Below are 17,042 nucleotides of genomic sequence, written 5' to 3'. Positions count from 1 at the left end.
TCTGTAGGATTCAGGTCAGGACTCTGTGCAGGCCAGTCCATTACAGGGATGTTATTGTCGTATAACCACTCCACCACAAGCCGTGCATTATGAACAGGTGCTTAAGCGTATTGAAAAATGCAATCGCCATCCCTGAATTGCTCTTCAACAGTGGGAAGCAACAAGGTGCTTAAAACATCAATGGAGACCTGTGCTGCAATAGTGCCACACAAAACAACAAGGGGTGCAAGCCCCCTCCATGTAAAACACGACCACACCATAACATCACCGCCTCCAAGTTTTACTGTTGCCACTACACTCACTGGCAGATGACATTCACCAGGCATTCGCCATATCCACACCCTGCCATTGGATCTGTGTACCATGATTTGTCACTCCAAATAACATATTTCCACTGTTCAGTCATCCAATGTTCATGCTCCTTACACCAAGCAAGGTGGCATTTGGCAATTACCAGTGTGTTGTATGGGTTACGAGCAGCCTCTTGACCATGTAATCCAAGTTTTCTTACCTCCCGCCTAACTGTCATAGTACTTGCAGTGATTGTTGATAGGCCTACAGTTTGGAATTCTTGTGTGATGGTCTGCATAGATGTCTGCCTATGACACATTATGACCCTCTTCAACAGTCGGCGGTCTATGTCAAACAACAGATCCTGTCAGCCTCTACGCTTTTGTGCTGTACATGTCCCTTCATGTCTGCACTTCACTATCACATTGGAAACAGTGCACCTTGGGATATTTAGGAGTGTGGAAATCTCACATATAGACATATGACACAAGTGACACCCAATCACCTGACCAGGTTCGAAGTCTGTGAGTTCCGCAGAGTTCCTTATTCTGCTCTCTCACAACATCTAATAACTGCTGAGGTTGCTGATATGGAGTACCTGCCAGCAGGTGGCAGCACAACACACCTAATATGAAAAACGTATGTTTTTGGGGGTGTCCGGATACTTTTGATCACATTGTGTATATTCTATCATCAGACAACAAACACATAAATCAGCAAAGAGTAACATGTGATAACAGGACAGTATTTGCTTGTTTTAGTGAATTTCGTCGATGCTTAGTGTCATTGACAGTGATTTGCAGGATTTCTGGAGTTCAGGCTGACATTTATGCTTCAGTTAAGATCCTCAGAGAGATATGAACTGTTATTCGGAAATTATGACAGGGTATTGATAAAAAGTACTTGCAAGTGATATACTGCCAGGCTTCTATTTTAGTCCTAACTGCTTATGTAATTGTTGTCTTTTCGCTCTCTCAATACAGAGAAATCTTCAGAAAATATAAAATACTAACCATCTACTCTATGTATGTCCTGCAGGCAATAATGTAAATAGGTACAATACATGTGGAAGGGGAAACTTTCACAGAACTGCAAGTTAAAAAAAAAAGGCTGCAGACCGTAGGCCACATATAATAGGAACAATCTTTTATAACAGATTACCATCTGATCTCAAGACAGCTAATTTAAATACCTTAAAGAATAAACTTAAACATTTATTAATAAAGAAAAGCTGTTATTCAGTAGAAGATTTCAAACTGTAATATCCTTTTCTAACACAGCGTATGCAGAACGAGATTGTTTTTGCAACAAAAACGGTAATTTCTGATCTTTGTTTCAACTTGCAATGTCTCTCTGTAAAACAGTGTGTGTAGCACAAGTTTGTTTTTTCAACAAAAAATGATGATTCCTACCTTCACTATTTATATCAACGTGTGCACTTATGTACCGGGTGATCAAAAAGTCAGTATAAATTTGAAAACTGAATAAACCACGGAATAATGTAGATAGAGAGGTACAAATTGACACACATGCTTGGAATGACATGTGGTTTTATTAGAACCAAAAAAATACAAACATTCAAAAAATGTTCGACAGATGGCACTTCATTTGATCAGAATAGCAATAATTAGCATAACAAAGTAAGACAAAGCAAAGATGATGTTATTTACAGGAAATGCTCAATATGTCCACCATCATTCCTCAGCAATAGCTGTAGTCGAGGAATAATGTTGTGAACAGCACTGTAAAGTATGTCCAGAGTTAGGGTGAGGCATTGGCGTCGGATGTTGTCTTTCAGCATCCCTAGAGATGTAGGTCGATCACGATACACTTGCGACTTCAGGTAACCCCAAAGCCAATAATCGCACGGACTGAGGTCTGGGAATCTGGGAGGCCAAGCATGACGAAAGTGGCGGCTGAGCACATGATCATCACCAAACGACGTGCGCAAGAAATCTTTCACGCTTCTAGCAATACTTTGTTTTATTTTTGGTTCTAATAAAACACCATGTCATTCCAAGCATGTGTGTCAATTTTTACCTCTCTATTTACATTATTCTGTGGTTTATTAAGTTTTCAAATTTATACTGTCTTTTTGATCACCCGGTATGTTAACCAAAATTTTATATATGTGAACTAAAATGTATGACAATTCTGAAAACTGATTGTTGTATGGACAGCAAACAAACAAATAATCTACAATGAATTCCACTTCTAAACTAGTTCTTTATGATGCATTTTATTTGACGTATTTTATTTTACTTTTAATTTTTCTTGAAGGAAAAGTTAAAAAAAAATTTTTTTAATATCATTTAATAAGTAAATAGATATCTGTACCACACAAGTCTCAATTTAAGCTATGGTGGAAGGTCAGGTACACAGAGTGCCCGAATCAATCTCTTCCATTCATGTTCTTCCATGGATGGTGTATGGGATAAAAAATTGTTGGTATGTCTCTTTATATGGCAAAATTTCTCTAATTTTACTTTAATGACCATTACACTAGATGCATATTGGAGGAGGTAGTATATTTCTTCACTAATAATGGAATGTAGGCTAGTGTAATTTTGAGATAAAAGCTCTATGTAATGCAAAACTTATTTGTTGTAACATCTCTCTTTGAAGTTTGTTAGACATTTCTGTGACACTCTCACATCAAATTAACAACCCCATGAAAAATTGGACAACTCTTCTTTGATTCTTCTTTCTCTATTCTGTTAAATCAAATTGGTAACTGTTCCAGACCAATGAAGAACACCCAAGCAAGAGGATAATAAAGATCTCGTATGCTACGTATTTTGTGGTTGAATGGTATTTGAATAGGTTTCTTCAAATTAATCTGGGTCTTATCATGTATCTATACCATGATTAGGCTTATGGAGTTCCAACATGATTCACCTTGAACTACTCCCGACTGATACTTCTAGACATTTGACATTTGTCAATGATTACTGGCATTGTAATGAAATATTGGGCCTCTTTGTATGTTTGTGTAGATTACATAATATTCATGCACATTGTGTATCAGCTGCAGTTTGTAACTGTTTTCTAGCCACATGATTTTCTATGTAACTATCATCTCAGAGAGCTAAAATTATCTTCTGACACATTATTCACACATAATATGAATGATAATGGTCTTATCACACACACTGCTTTCACTTCTGATGATATCTCCCCATTAAGTACAAACACTGGAATCTAGGAGGTCTTCTGTACAACTGCAAATTGTCCTGATATTCTGTAAATAAGTCTTGTAATCCCACTGGAAATACTGATTGATCATTCAATATAATTACATGTATGTTTGGTTGGACACTAGTCTAGCTTAAATGTGCTGAAGTTATACCTCTCCACAAGAAAGTGGACAAAGAAATGCCATCAAATTACTGACCGATCTAACTTTTGCCAGCTTTTTCAAAAATCTATGGAAAGGTTATGTTCAAGTGTCTACTTAAGCACCTTAGTGAAAATAACATACTGTCAAAGTCACAGTTTGGGTTTCTTAAGGGTTTTGATATTGAGAAGGCAATTTACACTTACAGTGAAAATGTCCTTAATTCATTAGACAACAAATTAGAGGCAACTGGCATATTCTGTGACTGGTCAAAGGCTTTTGACTGTGTGAATCACAGCATTCTTTTAAGTGAATTAAAATATTATGGCATCACTGGTATTGCAGCATAGTGGTTTCAGTCATACCTTACTAATAGCACTTCAGCAGTAGGCAATCAGACATCATCTGACTGGGAAGAAATTACATGTGGTGTTCCCCAAGGTTCCATACAAGGCCCACTACTTTTCCTTGTGTATATTAATGACCTGTCATCTGTTACATTACCAGATGCCAAGTTTGTCTTATTTGCAGATGATACAAACATTTCAATAAATAGTAAATGAAATATAAATTTAGAAAGGGCAGCTAATCAAATTTTTACTGACATTAACAAGTGGTTCATAGCCAATTCACTGTCATTAAACTTTGAAAAGACCCACTATAGGCAGTTCAGATCTTCCAAGAGATTTCCTTCTAGTGTGTCTATAAAATATGATGACATGGAAATAGGAAAAGTTGAGAGTGTAAAATTCTTGGGATTACTACTTGATAATAAACTTAGTTGGGAGCGACATACTAACGAACTGCTAAAGTGCCTAAACAAGTCTGTGTTTGCAATGCAAATGATGTCACACATAGGAGATATAAATATAAAAAACTGGCATATTTTCCTCCATTATGTCATATGGTATCATATTTTGGGGTAACTCCACAAACCGAGAAAAAATTTTTAGAGTACGGAAGCATATAATAAGAGTAATGTGTAGAGCAAATCCAACACATTATGTCAAAACCTATTCAAAGATTTGGGCATACTAACCACAGCTTCTCAGTATAATTATTTCTTAATGATATTTGTTGTAAATAATATATATCTTTTTCCAACTAACTGCTTAGTACACAGTATCAATACCAGGAATAAGAACAATATACATGAAGATTTAAAATCACTTACTCTTACCCAGAAAGGAGTCCAGTACTCAACAATGCATATTGTCAATAAGTTACCAGCAACCATTGAGAGTTTAGTTTCAGACAAGGCACAATTTAAATATAATTTAAAAGAATTTTTGGTGACCAATTCCTTCTAATCCATCCATGAATTTCTCAACAGGTGCAGTAGACCATTTTAATGAAAATTTATTATACTTTAATTTTTGACAATACTTGGTTGTAACAGCCAAGTAACTACCGACTGTGTGAATGATGGATGTATGGAAAGCAGATGTAAGTCTTAAGTCTGTAAATAGTGGAAGTTTAATTTTAAATCTTGTACATAATTTGACTGTTCTTAACTAAGGAACATTGAAATGAATAATTTACTTAATTTTTGACAGTACTTGTGTGTAATAGCCAAGTAACTAGCGACTGTGTGAATGATGGATTTAATGAAAGCAGATGTAAGTATTAAACCTGTATATATTAGAAGTTTAATTTTAATTCATGTACATAATTTTACTGTTTACTGGATGAGGATCATTAAAATTAATGAAACTCAAGTTTTTCTATTTACATTTTTGTAATGTGTTTATCTGACATGTTCCACACCCAGGAGGATCCCCTCTTTTGTGGGTCTATGGAATGAATAATTAATCTAATCTAACCTACTAGTGATACATTTACCAGCACCAGGTCACAAGGGTAATGAGTGACAGATTTATGCACTGTAGCAGATAATATCAATTCCACTCATTTCACCTCACTGTTGTGTACTACATGCTATCTGGTACACTTATTTATGAAGACCTTGTAGTACTTTGCTATTTTTCCGCACATTGATTTGGACTATGTTATGCTCTGTTGTCATGTAACATCACGTCTGTTTCCTAAAGCACTGCTGTCTCTGTTCTCCATTAGACCGCACATTGTGCCTTTCTTGAGCAAACTGATGGTAAGTGTATGTAACAAGAGTATTTCCCAGTTGAACACACAGTGTTCTTCAGCACTAACAGTTCAGCAGGTAAATCTATTGACTGTTTTAATTTTGAAGAGTACTACCTCCAGAAGTCTTTCTTTCTTCATAGTTAAAGAAGGCTCAGGATCTATTATATTCTGTGATTCATTTGTACTTAATAGGTGTTCTGTAAAATATGTGTTGTTGAATAAGCAGACTTAACACAGCAATGATGTAGATTGTTTGGAGCTACAATCCTCACTATGCTGGAGCAGCAATTTTCAAGCCACTTTGCTGAGTGTTATAAACAATATGGAAAAGCAGTTTTTCATGCTCTGAAAACAACAGCTTGATTGCAGCATGAGTCCATACAGAAGCTGTCGGATCCAGCACACTAGTAACTCACTTGAAGTAGAAAATGCAAAGTCATGTGTTCTTGTGGAAAACTGAATACAGAATCATTAACACCTGACTTGGTGGCCAGATTGGCACAGGACAATGAAGTGTGTGTTCAAGCATTAAGACAATCAAATCATTCTTTAATTGAAGTTTTGTGTTTAGCCAGGGCTTCTGACATTTCACAAGGAGCTCAGGCTAACTTTTCCACGGGAAATAACTGTCATCTTGATCAGCAAGTGCATCATGGCCTAGTACATCTGATGGTGTACAATAATTACAAAAACATTGCACAGTCCAGGATGAAATGGACTTGTTCCTGCTTGAACTATGGTGTGTGCACTACCCAGAAACAAACGAGAACATTTTTCCACACAGGTGTTCATCCCCCCCCCCCCTTTCACCCCACCCTGTAACCTTGTACACATTCACTCATGTCAGTTTCCAGTACTAATCGTGATATGCACTGTATACAAGTACTGCACTCAGGAGCCCCTCTCTGCTTGGAGCCCCTATAGGCAGCTTGTGTCGCTCAGGTCTTATACGCTCCTTGGCCCTACCAGGCCAAATTTTGTGTAAACTAACTTGGAAAAATTGTATTTTTTGGCAATTTTCGCATTAAAACCTATAACGAAACATTTAAGGTTACTTAACAGTAATTAAATGTATAAAATTTTACTGTACAATCGTATGATTAAGTGAATTGATGAAATTAAAAAAAACGAAAACGTATTAATTTTAATATGCTTTACTAACAATAATACGACCAATTATATTCATAAAAAACAACTTAATACCCATACCCATTAAAAATTAATATTTCAGTTTTAAAATAACATATTGTAATATAAGATATTGATAGTAATATAGCTGTTGCGACAAAAAATACTTTTATGAAAATACATTCGTATGACTTTTGAATGACCCTCTATGACGTGTACCATGGTCGTGTGATTTAGCTATACCACCAGTCAACAAGTGGGGTCCACCTGACCCCGACAGGAAGCTGTCTGTCAGACATTAAGGATCACAAGACAATATTCCAGCATGCCGGAAGTTTGTACAAGACATCTTGTTCATTTTCTGCAATATCTCGTTAACGACTAAAGTTATCTGCAAAAATGCTTTTCTTCGGAGAGCTCAACAATCTGAAACTGGCGTCTGGAAGTCAAAGATTTTATGGGTCCTGGTTAGAGCGACATTTGGTGTGGAAGAAATACCTTTTACGCGATACCAAACCAACTTCAAACTTTTCGATGTTAAGAGCGCCCATGTCGCAGTATTAGCGTATGCTGAAAAGTAATTTTTACGTGAAAACTAATACTTTTTAAATAAAACAAACGTTATTAAAATGCTAAAGCTTTATTCTACATGTCTACATATTTATTTCTCAACATAGACACTCTGACGACGAATATATTCCTCCCAAAGAGAGACCAGTTTGTTGATACCTTCACTGCAGAATTTTTGACTTTGTTGACGAGGTCTCCTCACCCGCGATTGCACCGCTTCACAATTATCAGATAATAGCCCTCGAAGATGCTATTTAAGTTTTGGAAACATGAAATTCGGATGAGGCCAAGTTAGGACATGGAGGGCAATCGGTGATAGTGAACCCAAGGCGACGGATGATTGCAGACGTCGTAGCGCAAGTGTGTGGTCTGGTATTGTCATGCGAATAACGTTTATTAATAACGTGACAAACACAACTACTACAATCTCCACTTATCGCTGCCTTACATACTCAACAACACGGTTTTGTTTTTCTTGTCTAGGGCACTTGGAACTCCTAATATACACTCCTGGAAATGGAAAAAAGAACACATTGACACCGGTGTGTCAGACCCACCATACTTGCTCCGGACACTGCGAGAGGGCTGTACAAGCAATGATCACACGCACGGCACAGCGGACACACCAGGAACCGCGGTGTTGGCCGTCGAATGGCGCTAGCTGCGCAGCATTTGTGCACCGCCGCCGTCAGTGTCAGCCAGTTTGCCGTGGCATACGGAGCTCCATCGCAGTCTTTAACACTGGTAGCATGCCGCGACAGCGTGGACGTGAACCGTATGTGCAGTTGACGGACTTTGAGCGAGGGCGTATAGTGGGCATGCGGGAGGCCGGGTGGACGTACCGCCGAATTGCTCAACACGTGGGGCGTGAGGTCTCCACAGTACATCGATGTTGTCGCCAGTGGTCGGCGGAAGGTGCACGTGCCCGTCGACCTGGGACCGGACCGCAGCGACGCACGGATGCACGCCAAGACCGTAGGATCCTACGCAGTGCCGTAGGGGACCGCACCGCCACTTCCCAGCAAATTAGGGACACTGTTGCTCCTGGGGTATCGGCGAGGACCATTCGCAACCGTCTCCATGAAGCTGGGCTACGGTCCCGCACACCGTTAGGCCGTCTTCCGCTCACGCCCCAACATCGTGCAGCCCGCCTCCAGTGGTGTCGCGACAGGCGTGAATGGAGGGACGAATGGAGACGTGTCGTCTTCAGCGATGAGAGTCGCTTCTGCCTTGGTGCCAATGATGGTCGTATGCGTGTTTGGCGCCGTGCAGGTGAGCGCCACAATCAGGACTGCATACGACCGAGGCACACAGGGCCAACACCCGGCATCATGGTGTGGGGAGCGATCTCCTACACTGGCCGTACACCACTGGTGATCGTCGAGGGGACACTGAATAGTGCACGGTACATCCAAACCGTCATCGAACCCATCGTTCTACCATTCCTAGACCGGCAAGGGAACTTGCTGTTTCAACAGGACAATGCACGTCCGCATGTATCCCGTGCCACCCAACGTGCTCTAGAAGGTGTAAGTCAACTACCCTGGCCTGCAAGATCTCCGGATCTGTCCCCCATTGAGCATGTTTGGGACTGGATGAAGCGTCGTCTCACGCGGTCTGCACGTCCAGCACGAACGCTGGTCCAACTGAGGCGCCAGGTGGAAATGGCATGGCAAGCCGTTCCACAGGACTACATCCAGCATCCCTACGATCGTCTCCATGGGAGAATAGCAGCCTGCATTGCTGCGAAAGGTGGATATACACTGCACTAGTGCCGACATTGTGCATGCTCTGTTGCCTGTGTCTATGTGCCTGTGGTTCTGTCAGTGTGATCATGTGATGTATCTGACCCCAGGAATGTGTCAATAAAGTTTCCCCTTTCTGGGACAATGAATTCACGGTGTTCTTATTTCAATTTCCAGGAGTGTATATTACTAAGGCCGGATGACTTGTCAGTGGAAGACTTTTATTCACGATATTAGATATACTTTTTTTTTTGAGGTGATGAGTAAAGTAGAGCTTTCTGTAGACGTGGATGAATGGCCAAATAGATTACCGATGACGTCATGAATGAAATGTTCATCAGAGCGTAGAAAACGAAGAGCATCCACACTGCCTTTGGAGCTACTAAAAAAAAAAAAAGATTCGTGGTTTTTGGTTCTTCTGATACTTAGCTGCATGGTGCACAAAGGAAACCAAAGTTATAGCTTTATTCCTTTTAGGCACATGTGATAATGTTGCTATGTTTTCAAGAAAACCAAACACGAAGTAAGGTACCTTTCTCGTTGCTTAAGGTAGAAATTCTTTTGGAATTTCACGTATGTTTCTCTTGTGCCTTCCTACATAAGTTAGATTACTCTTTTGTAGCTCCTTCACTAGGGTGATGGCCGTAAATCAGTTATCGTTAGTGATGTTACGATTAGATCCTGCAAGAGGCTTGCAAAACCTGAGTTCACATAGTGTTAGCGCATATATACAAAGGTTATTAGAAATGAGTGCGGTTAAAACGTACAAAATGCGATAATAGAAATAAAAAAATACGAGATTAAATTGCACTCACTCCATCTCAGTCTCACCCGTACAATTGCACTAGCTCAGACCATGTAAGAAAGGGTAAAAACAGTGAGATTTGCTGAAACTGTCGATTAAAACACGAATAACACGAGAGGAAAACTAAAATAGATTCACAGGTGTATGCGACAGGCTGATCACTTACAAAAAACGTGGATGAACCAAGCACCCTGAAAACACATTAACATTGTCGCTCTTAAATTTTAGGAAAGCAGTCAGACACTGCACATAACTTAAAAAGACCTACCGTGTTCGTGACACTGTCATTTAAAATTGATGACAAATCGGATGACAAATGAGCTGCTGCTCTCTTGTCTGACTATAAAATACAGTCAACTAAAATGTGGGGCACCGTGATCCGTGCGCCGCAAGCACCACGCATAGGAGGGTCCCCTTGTCCGAGCAAAAAGCTGTGCGTCGTAGGACTGTGTCCTATGCGAAAACGAGTGAGAAGGACCTCATCCCATTGCGTGGCTGCAAGGTGGTACGCCAAGGCTGTGTTGTGGACTTTACTAGACGCAGCTTATTGTCTGTCAGTTCCAGTCACTCGGTCACGATGCGATAACATGGTATACTGAACGAACTGATAGTCGCGGATCGCCGTCTTGTCTGCTGCATCTTCCGTTTCGTTCCCGTTTATACCCATGGGTCCTATTACCCAGCAGGAAGACACCTCCTTCCCCAACGTTTGTAAGTGGAGAAGAGCGTCCTGTATATCCCGGGCTACTTTATCTGCTGGGTATAGGCTGAAGGGCACTCAAAGAGTTTGAACAGACGAGGAATTTAGCAGGCACGGCACATCTGCTGCAGCGCCCTCAAGATCGGGTATAGTTTGGCATCGAAGACAGTGAAGTCTGAAGGCAACCGAATCGTGAAGACACGATCAGGGAAAACAACAGAGCAGCCAGCGGAATCCCCCTCCTCAGACCCATCCGTGAATACAGCTACGTTGTTGAGTGTCGTAATTAAATTCCTTATGCCGCATCGAGTTGTTTGAGCTATAATGAATGACTGACGAATCATTTCCTAGTTCATCGACACTTTGTCGGGAAAGATGGTTCACTACCCTCACGGAAGGCAGGTGCTCGCTGTAAAGCGCGAAACGTCATTCTTTTTCCAACGTTAATCGTTTTACGCCCTGTGCGGAGATTGCTTGCTTCCCTACCTGTTCCCACTTCTCTTGGCGATCAAAAAATAAGTTTACAAATGGTAAAAATTATGAATAAAATTAAAATGAGAACTAGATGTTTCACTTGATTTTTGAGCCATCCTAGCAACATATTTTTATTTAAAGAAATATTTACAACAATTTTAAAGTTCATTAAAAGGCTGTACCTTGCGTTAATCATCTACACTCCTGGAAATTGAAATAAGAACACCGTGAATTCATTGTCCCAGGAAGGGGAAACTTTATTGACACATTCTTGGGGTCAGATACATCACATGATCACACTGACAGAACCACAGGCACATAGACACAGGCAACAGCATGCACAATGTCGGCACTAGTACAGTGTATATCGACCTTCCGCAGCAATGCAGGCTGCTATTCTCCCATGGAGACGATCGTAGAGATGCTGGATGTAGTCCTGTGGAACGGCTTTCCATGCCATTTCCACCTGGCGCCTCAGTTGGACCAGCGTTCGTGCTGGACGTGCAGACCGCGTGAGACGACGCTTCATCCAGTCCCAAACATGCTCAATGGGGGACAGATCCGGAGATCTTGCTGGCCAGGGTAGTTGACTTACACCTTCTAGAGCACGTTGGGTGGCACGGGATACATGCGGACGAGCATTGTCCTGTTGGAACAACAAGTTCCCTTGCCGGTCTAGGAATGGTAGAACGATGGGTTCGATGACGGTTTGGATGTACCGTGCACTATTCAGTGTCCTCTCGACGATCACCAGTGGTGTACGGCCAGTGTAGGAGATCGCTCCCCACACCATGATGCCGGGTGTTGGCCCTGTGTGCCTCGGTCGTATGCAGTCCTGATTGTGGCGCTCACCTGCACGGCGCCAAACACGCATACGACCATCATTGGCACCAAGGCAGAAGCGACTCTCATCGCTGAAGACGACACGTCTCCATTCGTCCCTCCATTCACGCCTGTCGCGACACCACTGGAGGCGGGCTGCACGATGTTGGGGCGTGAGCGGAAGACGGCCTAACGGTGTGCGGGACCGTAGCCCAGCTTCATGGAGACGGTTGCGAATGGTCCTCGCCGATACCCCAGGAGCAACAGTGTCCCTAATTTGCTGGGAAGTGGCGGTGCGGTCCCCTACGGCACTGCGTAGGATCCTACGGTCTTGGCGTGCATCCGTGCGTCGCTGCGGTCCGGTCCCAGGTCGACGGGCACGTGCACCTTCCGCCGACCACTGGCGACAACATCGATGTACTGTGGAGACCTCACGCCCCACGTGTTGAGCAATTCGGCGGTACGTCCACCCGGCCTCCCGCATGCCCACTATACGCCCTCGCTCAAAGTCCGTCAACTGCACATACGGTTCACGTCCACGCTGTCGCGGCATGCTACCAGTGTTAAAGACTGCGATGGAGCTCCGTATGCCACGGCAAACTGGCTGACACTGACGGCGGCGGTGCACAAATGCTGCGCAGCTAGCGCCATTCGACGGCCAACACCGCGGTTCCTGGTGTGTCCGCTGTGCCGTGCGTGTGATCATTGCTTGTACAGCCCTCTCGCAGTGTCCGGAGCAAGTATGGTGGGTCTGACACACCGGTGTCAATGTGTTCTTTTTTCCATTTCCAGGAGTGTATATGAGCTGCGCGGAAATTGCTTGTTTTGGTATCAGCTCCCACTTCTATTGGCAATTAAGGAAAAAATGTTGATAAGTAAGGACAAGTAAGTGAATTTTTACACCACTCTAGCGACAATCCGTATTTTTATTTAAAGAAATATTTAATTTATTTAAATAAATATATAATTTATTTACAGAAATATCCAATACACAGGATTAGATTAATTAAAATTCAGTACCATGCTCAGCGATTTTTAGATTTTTTTTTTTTTTTTTTTTTTTTTAAGATGACTAGGCCACGAACTTAATATCGATTTACATTTTCGTTTGGCGTATTTCTCATGCATACATTGAGCTGCATATCCTAACTGTATTTACCGTAACTAAAATGGTCATATTACACGATCAAAAACCAGAACTGCTAACTATTACTAAAACTGTGTGGGTCTGAAATCTATATGTAGGCATATACGGCATTGCATGCGAGGGTGGATTGATAAGTCTGATTAATTTCCATGAAAGCGTCTTTGCGTTTGGTAAGTATGATTATTCCAACGACCGTATAAAGAATTTAAACACGACAGATACAATCGATTGTTGACAGCCGTCTGAATTGGTTAGGGTGTCGACTGTGATTGACAATACACAATGGATAGATCAAAACAGAATCGAATAAAGTTCACGCGGACTCCGCACAATCACTGAAGACCATTTACGTTTGGATTAATGAATTTAAACGTGGTCGAACAAGCACCGAAGACGAAGCGTGCTCCGGCCGTCCTATTGAAGTCACCACAAAGGAAATCTGCTAAAATCCGTGATATGGTAATGCAAGACAGCTAAATAAAAATTCGTGATGTTGCTGAGACTGGAGGCTGCTCAACTGAGCGAGTGCATAAATCCTGCACGGAGAATTGACTATGAAGAAGCAGTGTGCGAGGTAGGTGACGCCAATGCTCAGAGTCTAAGTTGAGACGAATAAATAATTCATTTTTTGTCAAATTCAGAGACACTTCGTTTCTTTCATCCCACCATTTAGACTTAATATTCATCACAGAAAAAAAAAAAACCTCTCTGTGAAAGCCGAGATGGTGGGAATTGAGAACAGAAATGAAATTAATGTGTAGGAATTGTACAATCATCATTTGTCTTATTATGTTGGCATTTTTGTGCAGTAGATAACTCCGAGAAAGCTTCAGAAGTATATATTTGATCGTATAATTTGTTCCATAATTCAATTTCCGCATAAAGATCGTTCATATTTAAAAAGAGTTTTTTGCAGATTTAAATTTTCAACTATGTTAACTAAACAATCAAATTCAAGATTGCTTTTTAAATTTATTGTGAATATTAATTTTTGAGGATAGGTTACGTCAAAAACGAGTACTCATTACATGGTTCAGTTAGGCAGCCAATTCGTTATATGGAAAGTTGCTATCAACTTTTGTGGGCTTTTAATGATTTACGTAAAATTAATCCCAGAAAAAAATCAATGTGAAATAAAGTACTTTCACATAATTTGTTGTTCTCATAATCTATGTGGAAAAGTTGCCCAAAATAACGTACAGGTAGAAACCTAGTTTGGCAGAGCGGAAACTGCCCTCTCATGCTTGGAACGCCCTTGACATACGAGAGCGGTAAAAAAAGCAAGAAAAAATGTATGTTGCGTAAACAACTCACCTACTTCTAGACATAGTCTTCTTTAAGGGATATACACTTTGTCCAGCGATCCTCCAACTTTTTCATCCCATCGGAAAAATAGGTTCTGTCAGAGTGCAAAATACTCGTTGAGTGGAACTATCACTTCCTCATTTGATGAAAATTCCTTCCCAGCAAGCCAAAGTTTCAAATTAGGGAACATGAGGAAGTTACTTGGGGCTAAGCCTGGCGAATAGGGTGGATGAGAAATCAATTCAAAGAGCAATTAATGCACTTTCGCCATTGTTATAGCTGATGTGTGGGATGGTGCATTATCCTGTTCTTCAGTCTGAAAATGGTTCAAATGGCTCTGAGCACTATGGGACTTAACATATGAGGTCATCAGTCCCCAAGAACTTAGAACTACTTAAACCTAACTAACCTAAGGACATCACACAGACCCATGCCAGAGGCAGGATTCGAACCTGCGACCGTAGCAGGCGCGCAGTTCCGGACTGAAGTGCCTAGAACCGCTCGGACACCGCCGCGGCCGGCGGTCTTCAGTCTGCTCAAGTTTTAAACGATCCAACAATGAAGCATAATAGGGTCCAGTTATGGTTCTGCCCTTTTCCAAATAATCTATGTGGATTATTCCTTGGAAATCAAAAAAAAAAAAAATTGAAAAAATACACAGTGGCCATCACCTTACCAGCTGACGAAATGGTGTTTGTCTTCTTTAGTGTACTTATACCAGCCTCTGTCCACTTTTTTGTCTGCCGTTTTAACTCTGGTGTGTAATGATGGATACAGGTTTCATCGACAGTCACAAATCACCGCGAAACGTCTTGCGATTAAACATCGCCAGACATTATGTTGATACTGTCTACAAAATGCATCGCGGATAGAGTTAGTTTTAAAGAAGTAATGAATTAAAGCCGTCATGTGGTGGATATCAGCGGGGAAAAGTTTGAAATTATGAGTAAAGTTTGTTGGAAGTTGTTAAGTGCTATTCTCAGATACGGCATAGGCGTCTGCAGAAATTTTCCAAGGAGTTGAGGGGATAGTATAAGTGTGCGGCGCAAGACATTGAGTTGGTCGGTTTCGATACATGTCATGTCATAAGAACTAATTTTAATAAATCACATAAAAAAACTTATATCTTAGAGAATTGATGGTTATTTTCTCAGTACATGAATAAAGTCTAGGCGGGAGGAGGCGACAAGTGCTCCGCCCCTCTTGCCTACGGATACGGGATGAGTATAATCTAGGTAATATGCGCGCCGGAATTTGCAGTGCTTTACAACATATACACTATTTCTTAATGTAATATTTCTGTTATTGTCTTAAGCGTTAACATAAAATCATACCTCTTATTGAGTAGATTCTGGCAGCATTTTAAATTTTTAAGTTGGGTCAACAAGTATTCGACATATTGAAAATCAAATTTTTGTTGTCCCTGGAAGTCTTTAGTTACGCAACGTGTAACAGGATCTGTGAACCATGAACAAGGATGGATATTTAGTAAGACAGGTGGCAAAAACTACTAACTATAAACGTGAATACAGACACTATCCGCATGTATCTGAACATTATCCTACCTTAAGCAAGAAAACATGCCTAAATCTCATACGAACCATACTCTCTCAGTTAAGTCAAATGTGTGGGGCGCATACCAAATAGAATGGCAGGACGAATAATTGCAGGTTTGTTTGATTCGAGGAAGAGCGTCATGAACATACTGATGAAGTTTAAAGAAATAGATGTAAATACATATACTGCAATCAGGGGCGATTCTGGAGAGAGGTTACAGTCCACAGGTCACTGTGTCTTCACGCCCCCCCCTGCCCCTTCTCAACCCTCCTCGCAAATGTAACTTGCCGTCATTCTCACTTTTAACGTGACACGGATGTTTACAATTTTAAAAAGATAAAATATATAAACTTCTTAATATTATAATAATAAATTGATTAATTACTGTAAAAATATGAAATATTTTAATGTAATAATAATACTAATTTCTTTACATCAGTGAATAGTACAGTGCTTCGGCATAACATCCAAAAAACTGCAACTCAGAAAATACTGTTGTTGAAAAGTATACGTCCAAAACCTTGAGAACTACATCTGAAAAACTGTAATAGGACCTTTGATAACGTCATAATTGACACTATGAAATCGAAGTGTGCAGTATATCACTTAGCACTGCGATGGAAATAGAAATGCCTTGCGCCCGTCGGATAGACCGTTCTCCTGGTGCAAGTATTTCGAGTTGACGCCGCTTCGGCGAATTGCGTGTCGATGGGGATGATATGACGATGATAAGGACAACACAACACCCAGTCCCTGAGCGGAGAAAATCTCCGACCCAGCCGGGAATCGAACCCGGGCCGTTAGGTATAACATTCCGTTGAGCTGACCACTCAGCTACCAGGGGCGGACAGCACTGCGATTGTAGTCTTATATGCAAACTGTGACTATACGAGTGTGTAAATTAGGGAATGCTGATAATTTCAGTAGTTTTGCCTACGTTCAGAAGGTCTGGTTTTCTTCTTCTTGTTAGAGGGTCTTGACTTTCTGTCCTCCGTTATTGAACTTCATGTAGTTTGCCGGAGCGACCCGCGAATTCGTAAACCGTGTCAGATTTGGTG

The 17,042-nt window shown here is 41.1% G+C and overlaps 1 protein-coding gene across 1 annotated transcript in view; it reads right to left on the bottom strand.

Moving 5' to 3' along the window:
• Positions 1-17,042, bottom strand: part of LOC126235159 (forkhead box protein J1.2-like) — a 243,762-nt gene that overhangs the window by 56,241 nt on the left and 170,479 nt on the right. The window lies entirely within an intron of this gene.

Source organism: Schistocerca nitens, chromosome 2, assembly GCF_023898315.1.
Source record: "Schistocerca nitens isolate TAMUIC-IGC-003100 chromosome 2, iqSchNite1.1, whole genome shotgun sequence".
Lineage (NCBI taxonomy): Eukaryota > Metazoa > Arthropoda > Insecta > Orthoptera > Acrididae > Schistocerca > Schistocerca nitens.
Note: the sequence above shows the minus strand (reverse complement) of the source record. Positions and strands in the feature narration are given on the sequence as shown.